Here is a 16075-nt window from a genome sequence, read left to right as displayed (position 1 = left end):
TTTACCTGGTAAAATAAAGTTTAAATAAATGACATAAATGCTCTAATAGTACACGTAAGTTAGTGGTTTATTTATTGTTAGTTACTGTAATGTTGCGCTGTTTTATTTGGTTAATCGTCCAGTCTGTGAAGAAGGCATTCAAGTAAGAATTGCATTGTCGTATGACTCATTTCCTGGCGCGTACAATTTATATTAAGTCAGTGTTCATGGTTCGACTTCTGATATTCAGATCGAGTTCTAGGTCAAACTGGTTTGTTCGACTTTCAAGAAATTCGAGTTCTAGTGAGTTTGAGAACCGAGGTACCACTGTATATATATTTCTGAATGTGATTGCTCGCTGTGCTTTGGGTCGTTTTTGGTTAAATTAGAGACCCAAGTTAGAATTTTGCAGTGTTTTGCTCTTGGGATATGCACTGTGTTCGGGATAGTGCTGGGGGGTGGGGGTGGTGGTGTTTTTGTACTTAAAGTCTCTTTTTGATTTTGTTATTTTTTTTGTCTTTCATTTTGTCCATTAGTGGTTACACTTTGTTTCGAACATGACATCTACCAGAGTCACAGAATTAATTTACTGCAACTCAGATTATGTCTGCTGGATATTACCAGTATTAAATATGGCAAATTCAAATATGGCTTCTGGGAGGAGTGGCCAGTCAGTTAAGTTTACTAATTGGAATGTGAAAGGCCTAAATCATCCTATGAAACGCACCAAGGTCCTTGCTCATCTTAAGTTTTTAAAAACGGATATAACCTTCTTAACTGAGACGCACATGCGCAGGTCAGATCATTTGAGTTTAAAAAGAGGCTGGGTTGGACAAGTATTCCATTCAACCTTTCGGAGTAGGGCCAGGGGGGCTGGAATCTTGATCAACAAATCAGTATCATTTGAAGTGTCTGAAACAATATTGGACCCCAATGGCCACTTTGTTATTGTGGTGGGTAAACTGTACTGTTTGCCTGTGATATTAGCTTGTGTATATGCTCCAAATTGGGACGATTCTAAGTTCATGAACAATTTTCTATTGACCGTACCATACCTGGACACTCATCAGCTTATTTTAGCTGGTGACTGTAACTGTGTAATTAACCCAGTATTGGATAGATCCTCCAATCGCCCAATTGGTGCTTCAGAAACAGCTGAATGCATAGAGACTTTTTTACAATCTTGCAAGGTGTCTGACCCATGGAGATTTCTTTATCCTACAAAGAGGGAATACTCTTTTTATTATTCACATATAGATTATTTCTTTATACATACATACATATCTACTCCCATTGGTAAAAGAATGTGTTTATAACAGTATAGTAATATCAGATCATGCACCTGTAACACTGGTCCTGACCTTCCCCTATCATAGACCTAGCAGATTCAGATGGAGGCTCACTTCACTTCTTTTGTCAGATGAATCATTTATTGCCTTCGTAAATGCTGGTATAGATATGTTTTTAGAAACTAATGTAAATGAAGAGACCTCTCCTTCCTTACTTTGGGAGACGCTCAAGGCTTACCTGAGGGGCCAAATTATCTCCTACAATGCCTCTGTTCATAAAGCACAGGTACCTAGGCAAACATAACTTTTGGAATTCATCTAGACAAAGTAGACAAAGCCTATGCCACTGGTCCATCTCCAGAGCTATATAAACGGCGGATGATGTATCAGGCTGAATTTGATCTGCTCTCAACTGGACAGGCGGAACGGGCTCTGTTAAAAACCAGACACATGTTTTATGAGTATGGGGAGAAACCAAGCAGGGCTCTGGCTTATAGTTTAAAACAGACATCTAGTACTCAAGTAATTGCCCAGATTGATTCTGACACAGGACTATTATCAGATCCCTTAGATATTAATAAGCAGTTTAGTGATTTCTATTTTAATTTGTATTAAACACTCTTTTGATCTGAGTTTAATGGATAGGTTCTTTGAAGACCTGAATATACCCACCGTGGATGAGAATGTAAGAGAATCCTATTTCCTTACATGAAATTCATAAAGCTATCACATGCATGCAGAGTGGGAAATGTCCAGGCCCGGGCGGCTTTCCTACAGAGTTTTATAAAAAGTCTGCAGCAAAATGAAACCCTTTACTCAAGGATGTATTTGATGACAGCTTAAAGTCCCAATGCCTGCCTCCAACTCTACGTCAGGCATCAATATCCTTACTTCTGAAGAAGGGCAAGGATCCCCTCGCTTGCTCCTCCTACCGTCCAATTAGTCTCCTTAATGTTGATGTTAAGATACTGGCTAAGGTGTTGGCTCTCCGTCTTGAATCTGTATTACCCTCCATTGTGTCATCTGATCAAACTGGTTTCATTAAAAATAGACAGTTGTTTTTTTAATATTAGGCGTGTATTTAATATCCTTTACACATCATCTTCGTCTGAGTGCCCAGAGGTACTCCTATCTTTAGATGCTGAGAAAGCCTTTGATCATGTTGAATGGAACTATTTGTTTTATGTTCTGAAGCGGTTTGGCTTTGAGGATATTTTTATTTCTTGGGTGAAATTGCTGTACTCCTCGCCTTTGGCTTCAGTTAGAACCAATGATACTTATTCACCATACTTCCCTCTTCAGTGTCGGAATTTCTGAGGCATGTATTTAAAATAAGTATTTTAACTGGAAAATTGTATTTTATAATTCATATTTGACTTGTTCATAAAACTTTTTTTAAACAATTTTATTTTAAAGAACTGTGTAATTTCAGAGCCAAATGCCGTGTGTACACAAATATTTGAATTATTATTGTTTATTATTATAACTGCCGAATACATTCCTGGAGCCTTCGATTTAACATACACAGTGCCCTCTACAGGATTCTGTCGAAACAGCATCTCCTTCAATCTCATTTATTTTTACAAAACACCTGTTTTTGAGTTCACTGGGTCTGTATGATAATTTTAAGCAATGGACATATTTTTCCTCTAATTATAAGGTGGTCTGGTTTCCCCAGGGATATGTGCGTTTTTTTCACAAAACGTTTTCTTCATAAATCCCAAAATCTTCCTATAAATGTGTGTATGAGTGCTTCTCATATTTTTCAGTCACATTTATAGATGAGCACCCTGATTAATCTGTTTACATGAAAACATCTTAATTGCATTAAGGCATGTAAACGTAGCCACTTAACAAAAGGTAATTTGGTGACTTTGCAAACTGCATGTTCCTCATCTCTGTATGGACCATAGAGCTGTGCATCGGAGAGTCTGGCAACACGCTACGTTTCAAGATACAGGCATTACAATTCAATGCGCTGCTCTATTTCACCTTTAAAAAAAATATCTGCTTTTAGGAAAACTTGGCATAGTATAAAGAGCACACCACCAAATTCATGAAATCTGAGCAAAAACGTTTGATTTTAACGCAATCAGAACAGCATTTGCATTTAACACAGTCCCTGTAACAATCCAGCCTTGTAGCACTACAACTATTTCGGATTCAGCCAACTGGCAGTCTCGTGCAAGTTACTGAAAATGACTAGTTACCAATTACTGCATATCCTCCTGAGACCCGACCCATTCATTTATGTCCTCAACTCCCTTGTTTAATGTCTCACTACAGTCGCAGTTGTTGTTGTTGTTGTTATTGTTATGGCCATCATTGTCAATTTGGTTGTTATGTTAATTGTTGCATATCGATATTGACGCTCAAAAATGTTTTATCTGGAAGCAGTCTACCAGATACTATACACCCACACCGACACGTAGGTAGTCACACACTCGCATGCATAGATGCCCACTCAAACATACACGCACCCCCTCATCTTAACATCACACATGTATGCATTCATACACTCACATATACACATGCCCACTCAAGCTCAGACAGATCTCCTCACCTTAATAACACACATGTAGGCATTCACACATTGATATTTGCACACACACTAATCCTGACATATTCAGACTCATTCACAAAGAGTCTTTCACATACACACACATCCATCCATTTTAACATTAGATTGCACTCAGGGGGTCTAAGTTAGGACAGCATGAATTCACTACGCTTTGTCACTTGGAACGTGCGTGGTATTGGCTCAATTGCTAAGAGACATAAAATCTTAGAATATCTAACAACATTACAGGCAGACATTGTCCTACTGCAGGAAACTCACTTAGCCAAAACAGGACAGTGTACATTAAATTCACCAGAATTTCCACACGTATACTTAGCTAGTTATAATTCAAAACAGAGAGGTGTAGCAATTTTAATCAACAAAAGAATATGTTTCAACTGTAAAGACACTATCGCAGACCCAGAAGGTAGATTCATAATTATTAAAATTTCAGCATATAACAAAGAGATATGTATTGCCAATATATACGGTCCAAATAGGGATGACTCCTCCTTCTTCCACCACCTTTTTGCTGAAATATCATCGCACTCAGACACAGAACTTATACTGGGAGGGGACTTCAACTTAGTACTTAACCCAGAATCTGACAGACGTAGTACAGCAGCTAGTTACCGTACTTGCCAATCATCTGAAACAGTAAAACAATATATGAATGATTTCGGCCTATGCGATGTCTGGCGTACTTTTCACACCACGCTCAGAGAATACACGTTTTTCTCACCAGTCCATCATTCTTACTCCCGGATAGACTTTTTTCTTACGAGCAATACAGTTATGAAAGATATATCTGACACACAAATTCACCCTATAACAATCAGTGACCACGCACCTGTCACTATGACGGTCACTGTAAAAGTTAGTGCACCACCTTTTAAACGGTGGAGACTGAATACATCATTACTAACGGACTCAGAGTTTCTAGAAGTTATTAAAAAAGATTGGACAACATTTATTGAAACAAATGACCTGCCAGGTATCTCTGCGTGCATTCTCTGGGAGACAGCAAAGGCTGTAATACGAGGCAGAATAATTTCATATTCAGTACATAAAAAGAAGAAAGAAAAAGCACTCGAAACTGAACTAGAACAGAAAATTAAAACTTTGGAATCAGCACATGTTGCCTCCCAAGAAAAACACCTTCTCAATGACCTGAGAAAAAATAAAATTAAATTGCAAGAATTAAGAGACAAAAAAACTCAGTTTTACATACAGAGATTACGCTTGGACAATTTTGAACATAGTAATAAATCAAGTAAATTTTTAGCAAACCAACTAAAACAGAATAAGGAGAAGGCAGCAATCTCTTCAGTTACAGACCCCAATGGGAAGGCAACTCATAGCCTAGGAGAGATAAATAGGATATTTAGGGACTTCTATAAAAAATTATACTCACCTGATATTAATCCAACCAATTCTGAAATAGAAGAGTTCTTAAATAACATCGACCTACCAATATTAAATAATGAACAAATAACGGCATTAGAGTTACCTCTCTCAATAGTGGAACTTCATGATGCACTACAATGTATGCCTAACGGGAAAGCCCCAGGTCCAGATGGATTTCCAGCAGAATTCTACAAAACATTTTGGCCTCTGCTAGCACCACTCTTCCATAGAATGGTTATAGAAATTAAAGAAACTGGCAGCATCCCTCCAAATATGAATTGTGCAGACATTAACCTGCTCCTCAAACCTGACAAAGATCCTGCTCTCCCCTCTAGCTACCGACCAATATCACTTATAAATGCGGACCTTAAAATCATCAGCAAGGCACTGGCTAGTAGAATTGAAAAAGTGACACCTTATATAATACATCCAGATCAAACGGGTTTCATTAAAGGCAGACAGTCCACTAACAACATGAGGAGACTAATTGGCGTAATAGACTACTGCAACATTCAAAATAAGGAAGCCATAATCATGTCATTGGACGCAGAAAAGGCTTTTGACAGGGTCAACTGGAAATTTCTAATGGCAACCTTACTAAAATTTGGATTTCGTGAGAACTTCGTAACCTGGATTAAAATTTTATACAGTTCACCTAAAGCCTGTGTAAAAACGAATGATCAAATCTCCCCAAGCTTCACTCTCAGAAGGGGCACTAGGCAAGGTTGTCCACTTTCTCCATCACTATTTTCTATATTTATTGAACCATTGGCAGCAGCAATTCGGAATAATAATAATATCAAAGGTATTCAAACAGCAAGTATAACCCATAAAATTAGTCTTTATGCAGATGATGTATTACTTTTTCTTCAAAATACACAGGGTTCCCTCAGGGAGATGATAAGAATTATAGATAAATTCTCCTCCATATCAGATTACTCTATTAATTGGAACAAGTCGACTACTCTTCCAATATCTTGTGACTTCCAGTCCAATCCAACTATCCCACTTCAATCTGGGAACATTAGATATCTGGGTATTAACATTTCTGCCAAGCTGTCAGATCTGACGCGATTAAATTATAGTCCGCTGCTTAAAAAGATAGAAGATGACCTTGCACGGTGGAACAATCTACCCACATCACTTCTGGGAAGAGTAGCTACAATCAAAATGATGATCCTACCAAAAATTAACTACATGTTCTCAATGGTTCCGAGTCAACCTCCGCGGACTTGGTTTAAATCATTGGACTCCTTAGTTTCAAAATATCTATGGAAATCCAAACCACCACGAATAAGTTTAAAAACTTTACAGAAATCCAAAAACTGTGGGGGTTTGGAGCTTCCCAATTTCTACAACTACTTTCTTGCCAATAGATTGATATATGTCCTAAAATGGACTACGCAAAATAACTTAGACCTTAACTGGTTGGATATTGAGCAAACTTTCTGTAATGATATTCGAGTCGAGGACCTGCCATTTATCAGTCATATACTTAAACGACATTGCTGTTTTAAGAGCATCAACATCAGCACATCGCTGACAGCCTGGTGGGAATTTCTTAGAATAAACCAAACTTCAGTGGTCCCATGCAAACTGACACCCATCTGGAACAACCCTGACATCCTGTTAAATAAAAAAGTGATAAACTTCCTGGCTTGGCATAATAAAGGAATCAAGCGCCTCGAACATATAATCCAAGACAATTGCATGATATCATTTGACAAAATTACAGAAACTTATAACATTGAGAAAAACAAATACTTAGAATATCTTCAACTTAAATCAATAATACACAATAGATGGTGCCGTAAGCAATTAGATCTGGAGCTTTCACCTAAAATAGCAAACTTCTTAATAACTCCAACTAAAAAACTACTGTCTAGGATTTACGTGCATCTAGCAGAATCTGATACAACTCTCTCACTCCCTACCCACAAATGGGAAAGGGATTTACTTATCAATCAAGACACTAACTTCTGGAGGCAAATTTGCTTGAATACCTTTCGAATGAATCGGAACTCCAACCTGCAGCTTTTACAATACAAAATTTTACACAGAACACACTACACAGGGCAGAGGATGTTCCAGATGGGTATCAGAGATACTGACATATGCCTAACTTGTAAGACGGATGCACCAGATAATTACCTGCATGCTTTCTGGTATTGCACACCGGTCAACGAATTCTGGCAAAGGATTTGTGAAGACTTATCGACACACCTAGGGCATCCCATCCCACCCTCCCCCTCACTCTGCCTGCTTGGGGACCTCACTGACACTAATATGGACATGAATAGATCTTGCATGCTTCTCACAGTACTAACCATTGCTAAGAAAACAATCCTTCTGAACTGGAAGTCAAAAGAGAATTTAAACATAAATCTGTTCAAAAATCTACTCTGGGATCATGTTTCCATGGAGAGGATGTCTGCTTGTAAGAAAAATCAATTGATCGATTTTGAAGACAGTTGGACTCCAATAATGAATTTTTTAACGTAATGTCGTCAGGGGTGGTGGGGCCTTGCCGTCACCGTCCCGGGTTGGGGGCTGGGGGTGGGGGGGCTGGGTTGTTGGGGTCCTCTGGTGTTTCTCTTGGCTGAGGGCGCGTGGTCAGTGTCTCTGGGTGGCCGCTGGCCTGGCCTGGTGGGGGCGGTGCGGGGGGTGGGGGGGTTCTGCCCCCGCGGGGTGGGTGGCGCGCTGGGGGGGGATCGGGGGGTGGGGCCTCTGGGTTCCGCCTGGGCCGCTGCGCTGGGGTGCGTGGGTTTGGGGGCGTGGGCTCTATCTGCTGGGGCCGCTGCTCCGGCTCCCGGGCGGGTGGTCGCCCGCATGCTGGGGGGCCTGGTCTGCCCGGGCCCGTTGCCTGGTGGGGACGGGTCGTTGTCTGCCGTTGGCGATTCTGGCGCGGGGCCCTCGGGCGCTGTGGGGTGGTTTGGGGGGGGCGGTGGGGGGAGCCTCTGCCTCGCCTGGGGGGGGGCCTGGGGTGGCCGGGGGGCGGGGGTCACCCCGCCTGGCTGGTCCGGCTCCCCGTTTGCCGGGGGGGTCTGGGGTTGTCCCGTCCTTGGCCGCTAGCTGGGGTCTCATCGGGCGTGGTGGGGTGGGTCTCTCCCGGTCTGCGCCTGGGGGGGGGGGGGCGTTCCCTGCTGCTGGGCTGCCTGTGCCGCCCCTGAACACCTCGGTTGGCCGTCCCTGCCGGCTGTGCGGGGTCAGGGATGGGGACTGATCGGGGCCAGTCGGGGATCTGGCCCCGGTGCCGGGGGGGGCCCACTCCTGGCACGCCCTTATTGCTCCCCTGGGTCCAACACCACATTTCACACAACACTAGGGCCTTGAGGGGCGGTGGGGAGGTGCGCCGAGACACTGCCCCTCAATTTTTACTTACATGTTAGACACCACATGACACTAGGGCTGAGGAGGTGGGTTGAGGCAGGTGGGGCTCTGCCGTCTACCTGCGGTGGGGTGCCCATGCCTCAACTGCTCGCCCACTTTTTGCACCTTAGTCATATACGCAGTCCATATTACATTAGGGCCTTGGGGGTGCGGGGAGGGGGATGGGGGACTCTGCCATCTGCCAGTGGTGGGGCCCTCATACCCGAACTGCACCCACTAATTTTAATGCATAGTAGACATAAACACACAACTCTCTCACACATGTACATGCACACTTCACACCAACATGGGTCAGGGAGGGGATGGGGGCTGAGGGGCCCCCCCTAACTCTCTGTCTCTGGCCCTGTGCTGGTGGGGTGGCCCGCCGGGGGGAAGACCCATCATGGGGGGGTTCGGGTGGCCCTGGCGGGTACGGGCGGCCTCCTCTCTTGGGCCGCGGGCCGGGTGGTGCTTGGCTCTGCTGCGCCGTGGTGGGGCCCTGGCGGGCGGTCCGGGGAATCTTGGGACGCTCTGGGCCCTGCTAGGCGGATTGGGGGGTTCGGTCTGGGCTGGGCGGGGTGTCTGCCGCTCCCCGGTCGCCGCGGGTCCGCTCCCGGGTGGGGGGGGGGCTCTTTGTATGGGCCCCCCTTGGATCATCCTGCAGTGTTGGGGGGGAGGCGTGCCGGGTCGCTGCGGTGGGCGGCGGCCCGTCCTCCCGGGGGACGGGCTGGGGGGGCTGGGGCTCCCCCGGTGTGTGGGGGGCCGTCCGCCGGGGGGTGGGGGGGGTGGTCCCGGTGGGTGGGGCCCTTCGGCCCTGGACCCGCCTGCCCCGGTGGGGTGGTTGCGGGTGGGGCTGGGGGGCTCGCCGCCCGTCCTCCCTCTGCGGGCCTCCCTGTGCGGGGGTTGGCGCCCCCTTAGTCCCTCGCGGGCTCCCTCTCGGGTTGGGCGGGTGGTTGTCTCTGGGATGCGTGGCTGTGGGCCCTTGTGCCGGGGGGGCAGTAGGGTGGCTTCGGTTGCCTGGTTCTCCTGCCTTCGCCTTGGGCCTGGGGGGGGGGGTGCTGCCGCCTCCCCTGACGGCATTAAATGCCAGCACATCCAATGACAAATCAGGTCACACCTACACTTGCACATGCATACAAGACTGGTTGAGCGATCAATATCATTATTATTATTACTTTTTAGGGTATGTTATAGATTTAGGAATTGAAATATACATATATAACGGTACGATTACGTGTGTGTATGCTACATATATATAATACCGATTTGTATTAATTATTATTAGTATCACTGATGTTGTTATAATTCTTGTTGTTTGATGAGTGTTATGTTTCTTATGGTTGTTTGTATTCTGTATTCCCCTATACTTCATCTTTTTTCCATCCCGCCTACATTATTAGTGTTATTATTTCTGTATACCTTTTTTTTTTTTTTTTTTTTTTTTTTTTCTTTTCTCTCTCCCCCTCTCCCCATGGTGATTGATGTCTGTTATTGTTACGCTGTTGTTTTTGTACCCCCCCTGTTTTTCTCCTTTTCCACGGTACTGGTGAGTTCGGAGCGGCCACAATCTTTACTCTTGAATGTAATGTAAAATAAAGTTGTCCTCCGAAGAGGGGGGGTGGTGGTGGGCAATAAAAAAAAAAAAATAAAATAAAAAATAAAAAAATAAAAAAAAAAAATAAAAAAAAAAATAAAAAAAATTATGTCCATTGTAGTGGACATTGTATTTTTGCATTTATTTTTTCACTGATGTTAGGAAACGTATTTATTCCTGTTGTGCACTAAAGAGGACATGCTGTGAAATTAAAAATAAAAATAAATTAGAAAAAATCTAAATTGTAAGATGTCTTATTTCCTCCAAAGACACATAACCTACAATTGAAGGACACTTTTTTCCTTGGGTCTCAGGAGGATATAAAAGTAATTATAATAAGGGTGGGACTGAATCGAGCGTGTCTAGATCTCTGCCTGGGGGGTCGCCGGCCGGGATCGCGAGCAGTTCCGACGTGTGGTGGGTGCGGCACCGGGCTGCATCAGCGCCTGCTCCCCCGGCCTGAGCTGCCCTGTATAATAACCTAATAACGGAAAATAACAGCGGGCTAAAGGCTGCAGAGAGATCAAATTAACATCGCATCACTGTTGAAATACATGGCGCAGACATCGGGGGAATATGGAATCAAATGTTCGGTAGCGATGTTTCTGCATCACAGAGATGTTTGCCGATGGATTTTGAAGCATCGCGGAGACATAGTACCAATGCATGTGCATGTGCACTCTGGTTAGTTATATTATTTTAGTGTTGCAGCTATGACAACGCCAGACAATACAACTGTCTAATTGTATCTATTACCGTACCTATAATATCAGCCATTCATTTCGCCACGGTGAGGTCGGATGGCGTTCCATCAGAAACAGGAAATTAGGGGAACATGCTGTCTTCATCTTTCCTATTGATGCACTGGAGCAGCTAAGTGCCATCCCTGGGGTTCAGGAGTTGGCTGTGGAGATGGGCTATCAGTATTAAGATAGGATATGTTAAGGTTAAGATCAAGTTCTGTAGCATAAGGTAACATAGGATAAGTTAAGATTATATAGGATAAGTGTTGGATTATGTGTTCTCATCTCATATGTTTGTATTATTTCTGATTATTAAGTTTTTTCCACGATGTTGACAAAAAGGGTCTACTTTTTCTTTTCTGCGCATGTATAATGTGTGACACGATGTATGCTGCGTGTGGAGTGATTTCTTCTCTCTTTCTGTAAGTTTTTCATGACAGCAGACGTGTGTAGACGTGTGTCAAAATGTATGCTTTAAAACGAAAATGTAAATACTGAAAAGACGTAAAATAAAACACCAGTTTACAATATTAATCAGTTTATTGATTTACACAAATGAATGAAGAGAACATTTGGTTCATACATATGGAGGCAGAAAGCTCAACAGGTTATGGGCCCAGGAGAAGTGCAGGAGCATGGCAGAGGCTGGTTTTTGATGGCGACGAACAGAAGTACGAACTATGGGAAGTAAAATTTTTAGGCCACATGAGAATGCTTGGCCTAAAGGAAACAATACTATCCGCTGACGACAATGTCGACCGAGAGAAGAATGAAGAATGCTACGCAGAGCTAATTCAGTTCCTCGACGACAAAAGCCTGTCGTTAGTGATGAGAGAAGCAACCGACGATGGAAGGAAAGCATTAAAAATCCTAAGAAATCACTACGCCAGCCAGGGTAAGCCGAGAATCATTGCCTTATATACAGAGCTAACTTCTCTGAAGAAGGAACCAGAAGAAAGCGTTACAGACTATATTATCCGAGCCGAAAGAGCGATAACGTCTCTCAGAAATGCTAAAGAAATGTTAAGTGATGGACTGATAATAGCTATGATTTTGAAGGGCTTGCCAGAATCATACAAACCCTTTGCCATCCACATCACACAAAGCAGCGAAGAATTGACGTTCGTACAATTCAAGAGTCGACTACGAAGTTACGAGGAGACAGAAAAGTTTGATCCCAAGACAAAATCGGACAACGTGATGAAAGCAGAAGCATCGACCGTGACATGCTATGGTTGTGGTAATCGAGGTCACATAGCCAGAGAGTGCCGCCAGAAAGCATCATCGAAGTGGTGTAACTACCATCGAAGCTCAACGCACAGCGACGAAACGTGCAGGAGAAAAGGCAACAGACAAAGAGATGATGCCAAACAGACAGCCGAAAAGAAAGATGACAACGAGCAAACTTTCGTTTTTAAAGTAAGCCAACGTTTACTTCCCGAAAGCATTAAAGGAAGAGGACTAATGGTGGACTGCGGAGCAACATCTCACATCATTACAGAGAAAGCAAGATTCACGCGGTTCGATGAATCTTTCAACCCTGCATTGCATTACATGGAATTGGCGGATGGAACGAGAATGAATAACGTAGCCTTAAAGCGCGGAGAAGCAGAGGTGTTCTTACAAGACGGGGAAGGAAAAACGGTCAAGACCATTTTAAGGAGAGCCCTCTTCATACCGTCATATCCACAGAGCATCATCTCCGTTCAAGCTGCCACCGAAGATGGAGCAAGAGTGATCTTCCAAAAGGGCCAAAACGAACTCATAGGTGAAGACGGTACTGTGTTTCCAATCAAAGAGCACGAGAGACTATTCTACTTGAAAACGGTAAATGAACCAGATCAATGTGATTATGAATTTGCAAATGATATGTGTGCCAGAGATAAAGTAAACTTAGCATGTGATGTTAAGACATGGCATAAAATCATGGGGCACTGTAACTTTGATGACTTGTTGAAATTACCTAAACTAGTCGAGGGTATGCAGATAAATGATAAAACTAAAGTAAATTGTAACATATGCATAAAAGGGAAGTTCACAAACTGTAGGAGTAGAAAAGCAGATGCAAAAGCTAATGCCCCCCTCGAACTGGTGCACACTGACTTGGCGGGTCCCATTGAACCAACTGCTTCAGAAGGGTACAAATATGCCATATCATTCACAGATGATTATTCAGGTGCCATATCAGTGTACTTTCTCAAAAATAAGAGTGACTCAACATTAGCCACTGAAAAGTTTTTTGCAGACAGTGCACCCTATGGCAAGGTAAAATGTATAAGGTCTGATAATGGCACAGAATACACTAGTAATGCGTTCCAATCCCTTTTGAGAAGAAAAGGGGTTAGACATGAGACATCATGCCCGTACTCTCCGCATCAAAATGGCACAGCAGAGAGGCAGTGGAGGACCATTTTTGAGATGGCAAGATGCCTACTGTTAGAGAAAGAGTTACCAAAGGTGTTATGGCCATATGCTGTTCAAACGACTGCCCATATTAGAAATCGTTGCTATAATGAAAGAACGCAAAACACACCTTACTTCATGCTCACCGGAAAGAGGCCAGACCTCTCAAAAATGTGGATATTTGGCTCAGACTGTTACGCATACAGGCATGACCAGAAGAAATTAGATCCTAGGTGTGATAAAGGAGTTTTTGTGGGGTACAGTAAAAATAGCCCTGCATATTTGGTCTATAACCGTCAGACAAGAAAAGTGACCAAGCACAGATTGGTAAAATTCACTAAGAAAGAACGTAGTGAACAAACAACACAAACAGATGAGGATGATCTAGAAATAGTTGCCGGTAGAGACAACAGTGCTGGTGGGGAGAAGGTTGACGAGTCACATGGTGAGGGCAGTACAGATCATGAGATCAAAGATGATCAAGAGGATAATGAGGTGATGAGGGAGGAAGTCTCAGATGAGAATGGAAACAAAACAGATGCAGAAATCATCCCAAACCAAAAACAACGGTTATCACAGAGAGAAAAGAGACCCCCAAAATATTTAGAGGATTACGTATCAGATCACAACAAGAGTGATGTAACATATGTGAACATTGATTATTGTTACAGGGCAGTATTTGGTGTTCCCCAGGCGTATAGAGAGGCTTTGATGTCACCTGATGCACCTGAGTGGAAGCGTGCAATGCGGGAAGAGATGGATTCACTCAAAGAAAATGACACTTTCAAATTAACTACATTACCTGAGAATAGGAAGATCGTTGGAGGAAAATGGGTCTACACCATTAAAGAAAATGGTGGGATGGGAAAGCTCTTAAAAGCAAGATATGTGGCAAAGGGCTATAGCCAGACTGAAGGTATAGATTATCATGAGACTTTTGCACCTACAGCAGATCTGACGTCAGTGCGAGCATTAATGCAAATAGCTGTCCAGAATGACCTTATAGTTCATCAAATGGATGTCAAGACGGCATACTTACATGCACCTATAGATGAAGACATTTACTTGGAGCAACCTGAGGGTTTCGAATCAACTTCTGTGACAGGGGAAAAGTTGGTGTATAAACTGAAAAATCCCTGTACGGTTTGAAACAATCTGGTTGGAACTGGTATGAGCTACTAAATGATCACCTTGGACAAAATGGTTTTGAGAGAAATTTGTCAGATCACTGTATATATAGGAAGCAAGCCGGAGAAGACATTATCATAGTCATCATTTGGGTAGATGACCTAATCATTGCAGCAAGCAGTAACAAAGGACTTAACAGATTCAAAAATAGCATGAAAAATAAATTCAATATGAAAGATCTAGGGAGGATTTCACATTTCTTAGGTATTGGATTTGAACAAACAAATGGAAAAATCAAAATGAGCCAAAAGGGATATGTGATGAAAATGCTAGAACGTTTTGGAATGTCAGACTGCAAGCCTAGGACTACTCCATGCGAGCTAAAGGTAGAGAGTGGTGAGAATGATCAAGATAGCAGCATGGAGGTCCAAAATCCCAGAGAATATCGAGAGATAGTGGGCAGTCTTATCTATGCCATGACATGTACCAGGCCAGATATTAGTTGGATAGTAAGCAAACTATCACAAACCCTATCAAGTCCAAAAGCACGGGATTTTGTGACTGCCAAACACGTGCTAAGGTATCTAAAGGGCACAAGTGATTACGAGTTGTGTTTTCAGAAAACAAATTGTGATCTGAGTCTAATAGCTTTCAGTGACTCTGATTGGGCATCATCCCTCAATGACAGACGTAGTACTTCAGGATATTGTTTTAGCCTGACAGAACAAGGTCCGGTAATTTCCTGGAAGTCAAAGAAGCAACCAGTCGTTGCATTGTCCACATGTGAGGCCGAATATATAGGTCTAGCAAATGCTACCCAAGAAAGCATATATCTAAGTCAGTTGCTGAGTGGTATGGATAACAAGGTGTACACCTGTACTAAAATGTATGGTGACAATCAGGGAGCAATTGTACTAACAAAAAATCCTGTGAACAGAAAGCGATCAAAGCACATTGACGTTAAATACCATTTCATTCGCGATGCAGTAAATGAAAGAAAAATAAGTATTGAGTATTGTTCATCAGAAGAGATGGTTGCTGACATGTTGACCAAACCTGTATCAAAAGTAAGAATGTTGAAGTTCAAATGTTTTCTTTTTGGAAGTGAATAGAGATGTATAATACCACTAACAGGTGTTTTCATATGATGAGAACAAGTGGGGGTGTTGGATTATGTGTTCTCATCTCATATGTTTGTATTATTTCTGATTATTAAGTTTTTTCCACGATGTTGACAAAAAGGGTCTATTTTTTCTTTTCTGCGCATGTATAATGTGTGACACGATGTATGCTGCGTGTGGAGTGATTTCTTCTCTCTTTCTGTAAGTTTTTCATGACAGCAGACGTGTGTAGACGTGTGTCAAAATGTATGCTTTAAAACGAAAATGTAAATACTGAAAAGACGTAAAATAAAACACCAGTTTACAATATTAATCAGTTTATTGATTTACACAAATGAATGAAGAGAACATTTGGTTCATACATATGGAGGCAGAAAGCTCAACAATAAGGTTAAGATAGGTCAAGTTAAGATTGTATAACATAAAATAGCATATAAGTTAAGACTAAGACAGGATAACTTACCATAAGGTTAAGATAAGAT

Source organism: Paramormyrops kingsleyae, chromosome 24, assembly GCF_048594095.1.
Source record: "Paramormyrops kingsleyae isolate MSU_618 chromosome 24, PKINGS_0.4, whole genome shotgun sequence".
Taxonomy (NCBI): Eukaryota; Metazoa; Chordata; class Actinopteri; order Osteoglossiformes; family Mormyridae; genus Paramormyrops; species Paramormyrops kingsleyae.
This window is presented reverse-complemented; position numbering follows the sequence as displayed.